Consider the following 14,598-nt stretch of genomic DNA (forward strand, 5'->3'; position numbering starts at 1 on the left):
ACTCGTTCCCTTCTTCAAACAGTCCGAAACCAGCAAACCCTCTTTACCTCCGTCTCTGCAGGATCAAATGCAACATTTCAACATGTTTTAAAAGGCTTCTTTTTTTTTGTAGAAGGTTTAATGGTCCGAAGTTTCCACTCCCTCAAATTTTGGAAAGGACGGTGAAAGAAAAAAAAAGGGATGACAGGTCCAAAAGGATCAAATAAAAAAAAAATCACTCATTCGGTCGTTGGGCAGAGTCCAAAAGTATCATTATGAAAACTGCAAAGCTATTTGGTTTTCATCAAGAAATATTTGTTCAGATGTTAGACCACTGATTGAAGGAATGCCTTAACTTAATTGATCCTGTTAAAAAACAATGTAATTAAACATAAACAGAGGATTAGATTTTAATGTAACACACACATTTCTGAGTTCTCTTCTTAGTTTATTGTGTTTTTATTTATCAAAACAAAGCAGACAGACGGTCATTTAACTGTACAGCTGATAGTAATGTGCCGATCCATCTCTGCTTTGTATAAATAACCGACCACAACTAGTCCTCCGGTGATGTAACGTCTAGAAAACAGAAACAATGTGAATGTGTTTCGCTCGAACAATAAAGATCTGTTGGCTTTCGTAATTTCCTCCTCTTCACATTGTTGAGAACGGTGTCAGTGAGGACATTGTCCTCCCATGAATGTGAACATAAACAGTACGAGGCTTAAAGTCAGGTAGTTGCTCAATTACTAAAGTTCACCTTAAAGTGGAAAACATGTTGGAAACGAGCAGTTTGTCATCGTGGGTTTGAGTTAACACAACTTAAATATTCACATCTCTGTTTGCTTTGTTTTGTTTTGATCGGCATCTCTGTTTATAAGTGGTTGACATGATTGGAAAAGTGAGAGATGCGTTCTTTCCTGTCTGAACTTTGGTAAATAGATCGGAGACATGAGAAAATGTCAAGGCCCAACTGTGGTCGGAGCGTTGCTCTAGAGCAGTGACTCACTCTCACTGTGTGTGTGTGTGTGTGTGTGTGTTTCTGAGAGAGAGAGAGAGAGAGAGAGAGAGAGAGAGAGAGATGAGGCGCTTGTGTGTGCCGCGTTGTATGCAGCAGATGCAGCGATCTTTATCTCTCATTCATGGCGTCCAAGGAAACGTAGCGTAAGCTGGTTAACAGACATTTTTCTCGGTATCTGCCTTGGCAGAGATGAGCTGATAATCACTGCCGTGCCGCTCGAGCAGACACCTGTCGCCTTGTTCTGTGGAAACTGAGGTGATGTTGCAGCGTTGCCCAACAGTGCTCAGTGCATTGATTGACTTTTATACGCCACACAGTGTGACCCGATACGGATGAGACGTAGGGTGAACCCACAGCTTTTAGTTTAGGGAAATATACACTTATAGATCAATTTATTGTTGTTATTATTCTCCCCACTATAGGAGGATCATGTGTCCGCATGTGTCCGTAAGCGAGTGTGCATCCCCGTGTCTGTCCACGGCTAATATCTCATTCTGTTGCAGAAAAACTGTACAATATTTTGGGTGACTAGTTATGGCTGCATGCTAAAGGACCTCTTATGGTTGCAGGGATTCATACTTTCTCAGAACACCTTTTATTGCTTGTATGTAAACGGCCAATGACTGCCTGCTGACGCCTCACTCACTTCTCTTAACTGGCCACTGTCTGTTTTTAAATGCTTTATTCATCTTAAGAAATCAGAGAATTAAAGGAGAAAAAAAAGAACATTTAATCATTCAGTATATCTCAAAAGATGGACACAACAATGTGATTAACTTTTAATTTTAGAATTTACTCAAGCTGTTCATATAACATTGTGTTTCCTTCTATTATTTATATATATATATATACACACTGCTGAGTACCTTGCGGCTGCTTCTTTACAGGCCATAGTTTTATTGTTTTGGACGGTGTTTTAGGCTAACAGCTAATAGCTAACTAAACTACCAGTACACACCAATCAGTCGCTGCTACGCAGAAAGCTTGGTGAAGTTAATCTTGTGATTGGCAAGCTTGTATGAAATGTCTTCGAGACAAAGGCCTGCATACATCACTGCTTGTTTTTGAGTTTGAATGTAGTTTGAATGAAGGTTGATGATGCCTTACTGCACATTAGTGTCTAGACGGGGGGTTGGCCAATTGTGGGTTGTATTCATTCAATCACACACAGCAATGGTCGTTCCAGACACGCCTGGAGAAGATCTGAACTCTACCAATTAGAATCCTAATTTCGCAATTTGCAAGAACACAACAAGTACAATTTTGTTCATCTTGACTCAACAGTTCTTACGCTTCTGTTCTAAACTAGATCCTTACTTCACGTACAGACACCGGTATAATGTGACACTGTCAGACTTAAATGTACACTGACTGTTCTGCTTTGTAGTCACCTTTAAAGATGGCGCCTTTAACGACAAACCTCCTGTAAAGTAATGACAGAGCTCTGCTATGAGAGCGGCTGGGAACCCCCCGTGGATGTTCAAGGCACTTTGGATAAAAGTGTTCACTACCAGACACATAATACTCCAAATGAGTCCAAGTGAAGCCGATATGTTTGCCACATTGATCAGGAAAAAGCTTATATTGTGATTCTGCCGTCGATTATCACCTTATGAAACCACACCGTTTGGCAGAGAGAGGAAAGCTATCGACCTGCCAGCACTTTTACCACAAACTATCAAACCGCCACACCGATCCTCCTGCTGTACACCACCCTGCATCAATGTGTGTACTGAATACAGGACCCTGTAATCAACAAATTCTCCATATTCCTCCACCCTCAGGTGCCTCGCCAACATCAAAGGGAGGTAAAGGATGGTGTGGTATCTCTGTGTGCCTGTGCCTTCTACTGTATGAAAAAGCCCCGAGACACAGGCGGGGAGCAGCCGAGGAAATTGAATTTCACCACTACCACGTCGCTGCTACCTGGCAGGTAGGGCCTGAGGTTCATTTAGTTTGTAGTTTTGTCGATTTCACCTGCGCCTGGTTAAGAGCTGATCACACCAAACGCCAGGATCAGATCCGAAATGATGATTCTGTGAGCGGAATTCTGAAAAAAGTACAAAGATTTAGACGTTAAACTTCAATGAAAGTTTGGGAAATGAACCTTGTAAAAAGAAAAATGCACTTAAAGTAAAAAAAATTCCCATGAAATCAAACATGCATAAATATTACAGCACATCAACACAAAAGCCTCAAGCAATTAACAAACTCACAAAATGAAGTGAATTGTGAAGTGAGATTACTGTTCAGGTCTCAGATGTCTGACGGTTCACTGATAATGACGCCACAACTGAAACCTTTCGGTTCTTGTGGAAAAAGTTGTTCTCTACTCTGCAACTGATGCCACTCATGAATATACGCAACTTAATTTGACTCAAACTACTTAACGTGAAAGTTATTGAAAACAAAAATACTTCGTCCAGCTGTCCAAGTGCCCAAAAGCTTCTCATTTAGATGTTCTTTAGTTTATTTCTTATTGATTACAACTTTATTTTTGCTGAATTAGAATTAGGATATTTTTTTCTCTGGTTTAAGATACTAAAATGTTTAGAGCAACTTTAAATTCTTACATTTCCATTCACTCACTGCACAAAATAAGTGTTTTAAATCACTCAGAGTAGATACAAGTATAAAGTTAATGAGTTAAATCACATAAAATTAAATGGTGTTTTATAGGGTGTGTATTGTTTTTTCATCAGTGTGGTTTGCTGATTGATTCCTCTTGCTCTTTGAAATTCTGCTCAACTGTTAAAGTCACTGAGGTTAACTACTAAAGCAAAAGGCCCGGAGAGAGAAGCTGTGCAGCAACCTGAAAAAAATAAAAAAAACCTGGCGCTGATCGTTGAGCCCCGAGCCAGTAACCTTGGTTTGCTTTTTGATCCTGACTTGAATTTCACATCAGAAAAATTCACCAAAAACTGCCTTTTATCGTCTCCGGGGTGAAGCCTAATACTGGATGTCAGATGATGATTGCTTTTATCAGCAGCTGTTATTCTTTCTCTTCTGGAAAACTAGATAAACTGCACATGCAGGTGCAGATGTTTCATTGGTCACCCATGCATCTTAGATTTTAGAGCTCTGTAATTGGTTTTAAATCACTTAATGGACATCTAAACATGACCTTTGATGACTTTCATCACACAGATTTTAATCATTCATTTTTAAACTAAGGAATTTAGTTTATTTTCACTTGATCTAAATTGTTATATCAAATGTCTTTATTTTCTTTTGTATCCATTGATCTTTTTGGAATTTCTCTGTCAAGCATTTTGTTGTGCAATCTTGCACAAAATTCAGTTATGTTGAAACTCTGTTGAAGCTTTTTCTTTTTATCTCTTTTGCACATCAACATGAACAGTTACTTGCCAGCATTGTCAAGATTTGGAAGCAATTTGGTTGCAAATGTGAAATCTTTTATGTCTCATCTTAATGCATTGTTGTTACTTATTTGTAGAATTGGTATAAGATGATTTTGTTGTGAATGATTTTAAGCTGGTTCCATTTTTTTTTATGTATCTTTCCCTGCTGCCTCAAAACTGTACAAAGACGAGAATTTTTTTTCTAGTTAAAGTTAAGTTAACCAAAGTTGAGAAAACAAGTTAAATGAATATAATCAACAATTGTTAAAACACGCTCTTTTTCCATTGGATTTTTTTGTTTTGTTTTAAGAGTTTTTCTTCTTACGACATGAATAGATTAGAATAATTGTGGCTGCTGATGGATTCAATTTGTGCCGGAGTTAATAAGGCAGCATTGAAGTGCTTTTACTGAAACATGTGTTTAGGGGAAGGGACTGAATTCAATATTAACCCTCATTGTGGTTTGCATTGTTTCCATTATTATGAAAACAAACAATCATGATCTTATCTTAACATATATTTAAGACACACATTTTCCATTATGTATGCTTTCTTCAAGCCTAAAGAAAAGGGTCTCTGGAGAGGTTTAACTGGCAAATATCCTCTGCTTAAGCTAATCACGTTACTTTAGAATAGTTTACAAAAGACTTCCAGTCAGAAATATTTGTTTTCATTAATTCTGAACTGGTCCGAAAATGAAAAATAGAAAATGAAAAGATGAACTTGAATGCATGTCTTCTACTTTTCTTACAGTTTGAGATACTGAAGTGGTAAAAAAGTTGTTTTCCATTGTGTGTGTGTGTGTGTGGGGGGGGGGGGGGGTCTGATCAGTGCCTGAGATCTTTCACTGGTTGTGTAACTCTGTGTGTCCTTAAGAAACACGCCTCTGTGTCTTCACAAAGCATCTACTGTAGACGTGAAGGGAACTTTCAACAGAAAGAGATGTGAAGAAATCAGACAGAGCTGTTATCTGGGCGTAAACAAACAATGCATGTTGAGATGCAGACGGTTAAATCTAAATGCCAGGCCCACTTCAAGCTAACGTACAGACAGCCGCACACACACACCTACACAGAAGAACAAACCCCTCACACACCCACAGAGGTTCAGACACATGTACATATACACACTCTACATCTACACACTCTACATATACACACTCTACATATACACACGTTTACATAAAAAAAAGACAGACACAGAGTTTTGTCTCTGGGTCTAATACCAAAAAGTTTTCCATAAAACTATATATAAACATTTTTTGATGACAGCATGAAATGTGTCAATGTTTCATGTCATCAAACTTTCTGTTGATGGGCAACTGATTTAAGTCATCAAATGTCTTTCATTCAAAGCTCCGAAACCTGTCTGACAAAATAAACATACAGCAAATGACACTCGCTGTATTATGTGATCCACTGTACCATTCAAAGTGAGTGAGATGCACCAAGAAGCGCCATTAATGCATTTGCAAACAAATATTATATTTTAAGAATAAGTTAGAATTGAATAAAGGCCATTAAACATTCTAGTATAAAGCCAAGCTAAAGGTGGGAGTTTTATTAGTTTGCATTTAAAGATACTTAACTTTTAGTTCCCCCAATGTTATATAACCTAATTTCCAAATCAATGTTAAGACTGGAATATAAACTGGCATTGGCAAGATTCCTGTTTTTACACTTTTTATGTTGTTTTCTTCTTTTAAAAATAAACCACAACTCCCGTTTTCTATCTCCTGTTCCACTAGTTCTTTTTTTTTTTATCACAGCTTAGTTTTGAAAAATGAAATCTGAGTGACAACTAAGAAGGAAACACTGTGTGTTCATATGCAATGAATATTCAACTAGAAAGGTGCACTCACACCAGGGATCAAGGGGGTAATCTGCCATCAATCAATGGCAGTATCAAAGTATAAAGTGTAAAGGGTTTTGAGAAAGTCTGAGTCACACCGAGCATCGAGCCCTGACAGGCCACCCAAAACATGTTGCAGTTCGCTGCAGTAGAATGCGAGATTAGCCGTGGACAGACACAGAGATGCACACAAATGCAAGCACCCATTCACACACTCACTCACGCACACTTGAACGATTCTCATTACATCCTGGCAGAGATAATAACAATTTGTACATTTTACTTTTTTTTTTTTTACAGTATTCTACTTAGTTTATAGCACAAATCTACCCAAGTTTATCTAAGAATTCTGGGGTCTGTGTAAACGTTTCCATCCTATTTATCTTTACTTACAAACATCCAAACTGCAACTACAAGAAGTTCTCCAAATGCCTCATTTTTGCCTCGAAGCAACACTACAAAAAAGAAAATTTGAATAAAACAGATTAAAGGAGTTGCAAACCGAGTTTTATGAGAAGATATTACTCATTCGGATGTTTTCCCAGAGCAAAAATGAAACCAGTTATTTATCTTTTTTTATCAAGCTGGTTTCATATATCACAGCTTAACTTTAATTAGATTTTATGTCGGATGTAATTCATATACTCAAACTCACATCTCCATTCAGTCAGTCTACAATAGCTGTATTGAAGCGCATTATCATTTTTCGGCTCAGTCAGTGAGAACAGACTGCTCTCCCTTGATCCCACCGACTTTATTTCAGATGATGCGCCTTCAAACCTCAGTTACTCTTCCCAGACAAATACATTTTGTCATTCACAGAACAGGGCAGCTTCACCACCGAAACCCCAAATAAAGGTTTAACGCAAAAATGTTAAAAGCCCTCAACAGCTATACATCACCACGACATTCAAATTAGTGCCATATCTGCCCAATCTCACCAGCAGCCATCCAGCAATAAAATGTTTCCGATTGTTTTTTTCCGACTGTGTTTATAACGACCGGGGAGAGAGACGGAGCCGATGTGGAGATATGTGTGGTGACGCGATTTGTCGCCATCTCAACGGCGGCCCTGTAATCTTCCCAATCAGGAAAAAACCAAAACAAATTAGGTTGTGCATCGCTTCCAGTGTGCCATCACCATAAATCACCGTCATGACCCCGGACATGTTGGAGTACACTCCATAACAACAGGGCCCGGGAGAATAATGTTTGTTCCCAAAGATTGGTCATACGAGCCCTGGATGATATACTGTGAGAAGAGTCCCATTCACATCTATTTCTCACACTCTCATTGTATGGCAGAGTAGTGAAAGTCTGTCACAACCATGGGTTACAGGATCTGAAGGATTTTGGGGTTTGGCTCTGCCCCTCTTTTTTCATTACAGGGTTTTTGTTGGCTGTGAACAAGCACCAGGAAAGTCAGTGTGATTGTTTACTGCCACAGCAAGAAAAAAACAGAATAACAACCACCAAGACAAAAGGCCTGGTAATGAGAGTGGTGTAAGCGAGGAATAACAGAACGCTTTTTTTGTTTGTTTTTTAAGGAAACTTTCTCAGAGGTTAAACTAAGAGTAGAATGTAGATGGATGCTAGCAGATATGTGAGGCTACATAGAAATATTAAGAACAGGGTTGGAAATCTTTCAAAAAAAATGTTTCTCCGCTGCGATCAATGAATCAAATGCTCTGACAAAAAAAACACAAAAATCTGGCAATCTGTGGCAGTAGCAGGATTGTATTACGCCTGTCCAATCATTGAATTTTCAAGTCGTTTAAAGTTGTTTTAAAGAAACAAAAAGAAAATAGGAACCAAAGAGGCAGAAGAATATTCTCTCTAATTTAGAACAAAGTTGCATTCATGTGCACTGCTAAAGGAGAGTAGAGAAAGTGAGACAATAAAAATCATTTCCAGATCAGTGACGGGTCCATTTTCAATGAGAAAGCACATTTTATTATTGATATATATTGAATATATATATATATAGATATATAGTCTCTATAGTCTGAATTTACATTTTAGTGAAAAGCAATGATTCATATGTTGATTCATGAGCTTTAAGTATTCATAATTCTGTGCATAATTTTTTCCATGTAGTACAGCAGTTTCTTTCCTGGAAATGTCGACACAGACTTCCAGTTTGTAGTACTGCAAACGCAAAAATATTGCAATACTTTCATCAGTGGGCCATATGCATTTTAATCTATCGGTGATAGATTGTGACTTTTATGAAGATGAAAATCTTTGTGATTGCCAAGGAGCTGAAAAGCAAGACAAAGAAAATTCAATTTATTTGAGCTGAATTTCTTCCACATGTTTTGTAGAGAAAAAGTGTGAACTTTGGTTAAGAAAGAAACAATAAGACCAAGAAAGAGATTAAAACTGAAAGAGAAAAATCGGAAAGGAAGTAATAAACGGGGAGAAGAAAGAAAAAAAGGCAAGAGGGTGAGGAAGGGATGAAAGGAAAAATACTGAGAGGAAGACAGAAACAGAGAGAGAGAAAGAGAGAGTGAGAGAGAGAGAGAGAGAGAGAGCTGGATATGCAGTTGGATATCCAATCTGTGATCTCAGTCTGTGAGTCAAGTAAAAACCATCAAAGCTTGAGGTTTGGGGACTCAAAAAGTCGGTTCAATCTCCAACCATTTCCCACAGCCTTTCAAGGGCTGCCAAACGTTTATTTGTTTTGGATTAATGTAATTAACCCCCCCCCCCCCACCCCCCACCTCCCGGTTCTCGGTGTCGCACACAAGAAGCGAGGCGCAGTGAAAAGATTACAAGGCCTCTGCTTCTCAAACATCCAGCCCGGGCCGACCCGACACAGTGGCTCACAGATTTCATATCAGTGGATTATATTTTGCTTTGGCTTGACGTGTAAATCGCCCTCTGACAGTTTCTCACGAGCACATCGACTAAATGCTTTGTGGTCCCTGCAGGAAAAAAAGGATCAATTGTGGAGAAGGAATGAAGAATATTTATGCATATTTTACTGCGTTTTAGCCACTCGAGCTCCAGTTCTGTTGTTTTGTTTCTGACACTTATCTGAAAATGCATGGAGACTTTTTGCAGTATTGTCTGCCCTCACTTTCAACTCAAATAATTGTACTAATCTTTCTTATTGCAAAGGTTTGATGACAGAAAATGCTTGTAAAAATAGAACAGTTTGACCCATCTTTAGAGGTATTTTCTCCTAAAAGGAAATGTCTCAAAAGACCATACCATTCTGTGGTGCAACAACTTCAATATAAAGAGTATTTGAAATGAAAAAGCTCAATATTTTCACTGAGGAATGAAGTTTTCTCTCCACATAAACCGGTTCATGGTGCAGTGTTGAGTCATATAAAAGTCTTAAATCTTTAAATATTCTATTCAAAAACTAGGGAGCCCCTGACGACTGTTGTCATCAACCATATAATGCAGAATTCTGAAATCACGCTGTGTGTTTTAAGTGGCTTTTTGAAGGTCCTGGACTCGGATCATAAAACCCACTCAGTCAATAATAATAATAGTCTGCATTAAAAAAAGGATAAACCAGGTTTTTCACAAACAGCCCGGAGACATAACTCTTCTGGCGTCGATAATTTTTTTCATGTGACAGAAGTCAGAGTCAAAATGATGTGTGAGTATGTAATACATTAGTGTTCCAGCCATAGTAAAATGTCCCATAAATCCTCAGGGTTTTCTGTTTCATACGCTACATGTTCCCTCATGAGCTCAATCTGTAAAGTATTGAGAAGTATTTGCCGATCAAACCCAGATGGGACCAAAATCATTTTTCAAAGTCTGCTACGATGAATAATGTGCTTTCTGATTTTGCTGTTGGATTAATGAGTTTATTTTTACTTTCGGGCTGAAAGATGAATGTTTGTTTGACCATTTTAACAACAATTCAGATGGTGGAACTTACACAGTACATTTATTTTTTACTTTTAAGACATTATGATCCATCTAAAAAAAGTATATTTTGATTAAAGCAAATACTTTTTGGAGAGTTTTGCCAGCCATTTTATTTTCAGTGTGTTGCACTTACATACATCAACAGGGATTAATACCAGAACTACTGCTGCTTTTTCTTAGACTCAAACACCGTCAGCCTCCCCTCCTCTCTCTGCTTGTTTTGATGTGGTTGGTGGAGCTCACACTGTCTGCAGAGGACCTTCACTCAGATTCGTTTCCATTCTGAACCTCAAGAGGTCAGTCTCGCTCCCTTTGACGGCAGAGCTGACCACCTGAGCTGATGACCAGCACAGAGGCTGCTATCAGAAGATGAAGAGCAGGAACCTGAAACTCTTTGTCACAGAAACAGAAAAGTGCAGGTCATTAAAATACTGTTCCTTCTTCATTATATAGATCGCTGTAGTCAATGTGATGATCCATATTGTTATATTTCCCCTTTTGTGTCTCTTTTAAGCTAAATTCAGAGGTAGAGTTCGACCCTTGACCCCCAGAAAAAAATAATTAATGGAAAAACTATAAAATACTTTGATGCTGTTCAAAAATATACTCATTTCTGCATGTACTATTTTTGGTTGATTTTTAATATTTCTCATAAATGGCCAATAAAACACTATTTGTATCACAAATTTGTATAAATATATATTTTATCAGGCCAACTTCCGTTGAGTTCGATATCAAAAACATTTCCCACAATCTGAAACATCAGCACTAGAGAGGTTTTGGAATCAGCCCAAGCATAATGAAAACAAAACAAAAAGTGTTTTCCTCTGATGTCCAACGAATGAACAGGCAGAAATCCATCAAAGAAGAAGATGCAGGGACAAGCACGATTCCACCCACAGAGTCTTTAAAAGACCTGAGAGCAATGCAGCCAGAAGAACGGGAGGAAAGCTGATGTTTTTTTGCATAAAATTCTGTTCTTCTGCTCATTTCTTCGATAGTTATTTGAAACTTCAAGCCCATTCTATGCAAACATTCTGGGAAATGTAGGAAATCGTGCATGTTAGATGATCTGAGGTTGGAATTTCCCTTTAATTCAGAGACTCTAAGCATGTGTGAAATTCTGCTTTCACTGTTTTAAATCACTACTGAAGTTCTCACTTGAGGATTCTTCTCTTAACCTTGAAGTTTCTCAGAACTGAGTTTCTCAGAACTGATGCTGCAAAATGGATAAAAACACTTTAAAAGTTATATTTAAAAAGTGAGACTAAAATCAAAAGAGAGCTTTCCGTGCTTCTCTTGAGGGAAACCAGTTAGCAGAAGTCTTCTCTTTGAGTCTTTCCAATTTCTGTTGCCAGTTTGATGAAGTGAAAAAAACATTTAACCTTGTCTTCAGATGAGGCTGTTTGGGTTCTCTGAGATGCTGAAGAAATATAACAACATCTTAGAAAGACAGAATTGAAACTGCTTTTTTAATTCATATTCTCTGTCCATTATGACTTTGAGTACTTTTTCATTTATTCTTTACAGTAAACTTATTGTAGCTGCAATATAAACGTATCTAGCACTATAAGTACTTTTTTTAGTAAAGGTACTTGTCAGAGTAGTAATGCTGCATACTTTTTACTCTTTTTTTTAAGAGAAAGATCTTGTCTCTGTTACATTTGGATGCATTAATTGCGCTCATGCTAAAAACGTTTATTAACATATACAGACAGTATATCATGCATCAAAAATACTACCACTCCTCCTTCCTGTCGTGATTTAAATATTCAAATGGGCTGGATTTTACAAGATATGGTCATTTACAGAGAGAGACAGGAAAGTATAGACCATATCGTACACACAAAAAAAGACAAAATTGCTTTTATTTCATGTGGACAAAACTGATATGTTTCCAACTTTTTATTAGGCAACTTTATGAGTGATTTGATATGAAACATTTTTGAGAACGAGAATGAGAAGAATTATTGTTTTGAAGTGATTGAAGAGACCTGGATGTGATCTGTGTCTGTCTTTGATGGGATCTGAGACTTAAGACATCTATACTGGAATGATTTAAAGTTTAACTACACTGCAACCTGTTGACACTCTTTATATTTACTTTTTGACATAACAGACACAATCTATTATGCACACACTTTGCTGATTTATTTGCCAAATAATGATATAATACAGGAGACAAGAAGGAAGAAACGTAATTTTGAAAAGATCTTTACTTATGAGTGTAATTAGAGTAAAATATCCCACTTGAGAGATACACGGTGGAAATAATATCTTGTGTTTATGATGGAGTTTATCTAATCAGGATGAAAACTGAACATTAACTGTTTCAGTTTATCTGAAAACTTTAAAAATGGATCAAATATGGAGCTAAAGAGTTTTCACTGGATGAGAAATGTGAGAAAACTGATCCTGATTGAGGATGAGGAAATAACACTTTTTAACCCTTTGCCACTTCCTTATCCTCCTCCTATCATTTACGTGTGTTTGCGTGTGTGCACATGCACGCACATACATGTCATTTACATGTGTTTGCTGCTTCCATGCAGATGTTTGTCTGCACACATGTATGCACGTAGCCCACTGTGGGGCCGAGCCTGAAACCCCTTGATCTTCAACTGCATGAACTGGCATGGAAACACTCGCACACACACACACACACACACACACACACACACACACACACACACACACACACACACACACACACATACATAGGCTCACACACGCACACACACATAGGCTCACACACGCACACACACATAGGCTCACACACCCACTCCCCAAACCTAAACAATGATCCATCATAGGAATCCACATCCTCCTCCGTGCCACATCAGTCCCTTTGCTGCGGAAAAGAACTGATCCCAGAATCGGCTGCAAACTGTCAACTGCAGGACTCGGAGCCGCCCACTCACCACTAGAAAGAGACCACTGTGGACGCACGCATTTAATGGGCCTGCCATCACAGTAAATGGAGGCTTAGTTTAAAAGCGCTCTGATCTCTCTCTGGATTTGTGACGCTCCTCTTTTTATTTTTTTTTTTAAGGAAAAAGCCCCAAGCAGAGCGAACACAATGGTGGATTTGTCGAGGCTGTAATTGTGATTTTTGTTTTAGTTTTGTTCCTTGTCATTGTAGGTGAATTGTCTGGCGTGTCGCTGCTGTCAGTGCGGTTAGTGCGCTGTGTGTGTGTGTGTGTGTGTGTGTGTGTGTGTGTGTGTGTGTGTGTGTGTGTGTGTGTGTGTGTGTGTGTGTGTGTGTGTGTGTGAGCTTGCACACATGTAGGTCCTCGCTCTTTCTCTCTGAATACATGCAGCAGTTAGAGGTGGCTGTCTGCAAAGCATTGAGTGACTTTTAATCCAAAACTGAAATGCCAGTATTTGAGAAAAAACACGCCACCTCGTTTCCCACTGAAATAAAACAAATTAATGGTCATGAGAAGCAGCTCAAGACACCAAACTGAATGCACAAAAGATGTTAGAAATCATTAAAGGGTGTGTGTGTGTGTGTGTGTGTGTGTGTGTGTGTGTGTGTGTGTGTGTGTGTGTGTGTGTGTGTGTGTGTGTGTGTGTGTGTGTGTGTGTGTGTTTGTGCGGTCACTGGTCATCATCAGACACCACCACCCTTGAGCCGCGCGTTGCCTCAGCATGGACATGGCCACCCACTCTCTCTGCCCGGCTCCACCATTTATATCAGACTCCACACATAATGGACCATCTGGGGACTCTGCATGGCTAACTCATTAGCATCACCACAAGTTCCCCCCCTTTGTGCCAGTTGCAAAGTGATTTTTTTTTTCAAGCCTCTTGGCAGCCGGGTCGACCGACGTGTAAAAGGTGGACTCGTCTAAAATAAATGTTGAGATTTGGTTCAGTGACAATTTTAAACAACATGGTTTTCATGGGAAGCTGCGAGCAGGGAAAGAGTGCGAAGCCTGTTTTTAGTTTTAAAAGGATTATCTTGTGTAATGTTACAGCTCTTTCAAAACAACAATAAAAGGAACAACTTTTTAGAAAGAAAATCAGCTGTTTTTGAAGGCTACTGCGCCTAAGAGCCACTGTTGTAACTGTAATCTATGAATACATTTTAAAAATTTTAAATTTGACTAAAGACAACAGAACCAAACTGTTGCTTTACGTTACAACTCGAGAGGACGGGTGGGTCAGCGAAGAGTAATCACATTATAAACTGTGCCACAACCATCAAAGATTTTGTACATTTCAATGTGGTCTCACCATTGAAAGCAGATGATTGTGTTTCTTTGCTCCACGATTCATGTTATTATGGCTTTTAATTATATTTTATTACATTTGTATCACTTCAACGTCTGGCGTGCATTGATCGTGAATTGCTGGATTCTTTTTGTCTTTTCTGTTGATTGATTCTTTCTTTTGTAAATCCTTTTGAGACAACACTTACAAGGCAAATTATGCAGAAACAATGCAAGATAGAAAGAAAAGAAAAGAAAGGAAAATAAAGATACGTAG

The sequence above is a fragment of the Anoplopoma fimbria genome, chromosome 24 (assembly GCF_027596085.1).
Source record: "Anoplopoma fimbria isolate UVic2021 breed Golden Eagle Sablefish chromosome 24, Afim_UVic_2022, whole genome shotgun sequence".
In the NCBI taxonomy this organism is placed as follows: domain Eukaryota; kingdom Metazoa; phylum Chordata; class Actinopteri; order Perciformes; family Anoplopomatidae; genus Anoplopoma; species Anoplopoma fimbria.